Source organism: Dipodomys spectabilis, unplaced genomic scaffold, assembly GCF_019054845.1.
Source record: "Dipodomys spectabilis isolate Male_0828 unplaced genomic scaffold, ASM1905484v1 ptg000323l, whole genome shotgun sequence".
Lineage (NCBI taxonomy): Eukaryota > Metazoa > Chordata > Mammalia > Rodentia > Heteromyidae > Dipodomys > Dipodomys spectabilis.
Window position 1 is genome coordinate 1,459,183 of NW_024871000.1, and position 1,644 is coordinate 1,460,826.

General features: G+C 35.2%; 1 non-coding gene across 1 annotated transcript; it reads left to right on the forward strand.

Annotated features, from left to right (window-relative positions):
- The first annotated feature begins 800 nt into the window (after positions 1-800).
- Positions 801-907, forward strand: LOC122128116. Its single transcript, XR_006151365.1, has one exon. It is a non-coding gene; the product is annotated as a U6 spliceosomal RNA (small nuclear RNA).
- Positions 908-1,644: the final 737 nt, after the last annotated feature.

The following is a 1,644-nucleotide window of genomic DNA, read 5'->3' on the forward strand; positions in this document are numbered from 1 at the left end:
CTAGTAACATACATGTGTACATTATGGCTTATATCATCAAATAAAGTAAGGAATCTCTAAATTTTTAACAAAAACTGTATAGTTAAAGTCTTAACTCTTCACTCTGCTTCTTTACACAAAGACTTTGCAACTTCTCATTAATAAAGTTTCCATATACTTTAAAATGTACATACTTAGTACTTAATGTCTACTACCATAAATCTTAAATACTTTATCAAAAAGTTTTATACCTGCCAAACAGTCCTATTTTTGGCATATATAAGCAAAATCCCAAAATTAAGCATATTTAAAACATTAAAACTGTTTTTTGGGGGGAGGGTCCGTTTGTGGTGCATGAACTCTGGGCCTGGGCACTGTCCCTCAGCTCTTCAGCTCAAGGCTAGCACTCTACCACTTGAGCCACAGCGTCACTTACCGCTTTTTTCTTTTTGCTTATGTGGTGCTGAGGAATAGATCCCAGGGCCTCATGCATGCAAAGCAAGCACTCTACCACTGAGCCACCTTCCCAGCCCTAAAACATTAAAACTTTAACAAACCTAAACACTTGCTGCAATGTTCATTTTGACAGGTGCCTTGTATAGAATAATTGAATTCCTCCTCCTACACATCTCTTGAACTACAAATATCTGGAATTATTTTGTTTTTGGCATGTCTATCTTGATTTTATTCTTAAATGTGTGCTTATGTAAGAATTACATGATTCTAAAATTTCACAACAATTCTTTTGAACTTATTTTTGTTAAATTGTCTAGTTTCATAAAATCAATACAAATTATACTTTATATATAAAAAAATGTTCTTTGCTCAATTTAGCATCACATGCACTAACTTTGGAACGATACAGAGAAGATTAGCATGCCCCCTGCGCAAGGATGACATGAAAATTCGTGGAGCATTCCATATTTTTACAACAACAGATGCTGAAAGGTATGTGGCCACAAGGGAACCGTACTGCATTCTTGGTGGGAGTGTAAACTTGTTCAACTACTTTGGAAAGCAGTATGTAGGTTCCTCAAAAGACTCCACATAAAACTCCTCTATGACACATTAATCCCACTTTTGGGAATCTACCCAAATGATCATAAACAAGACCATACTAAAACTACCAGCACAACTATGGTTATTGCAACATTATTTACGATAGCTAGTATATGGAACCAACCCAGATGCCCTCACAAGATGAATGGATCAAGAAAATGTGGTATATATACACAATGGAATTCTATGCCTCCATCATAAAGAATGACATCGCCCAATTTGTTAGGAAATGGAAACTCTTGGAAAAAATTTTATTGAGTGAAGTAACCCAAGTCCAAAGAATCATAGGTCCCATGATTTCCCTTATTTTCAATAACAAATGTATGTCAGGGATAAGCAGAAAAGTTGAAAAGCTATGTACATAGAACCAGATAAGATGATATTAAAGAAATTGAACCCCAAGATAGTGACACAAGTGGTTTTTTCTTTCTTGCTATTGTTTCTAATGTACTTATAATGAGCGATGGCATTTTTTTTGTTTCTTTGTATGTTTCTCCCCACGCTATAACCCCTGTTTTCTCTGTATTTGAAGTTGGTGCACATACATCTTGAAATTATCCTTCTCTAATTTGGGGAGGGGAAGGGAAAAATTGCTCAAATAAGGAT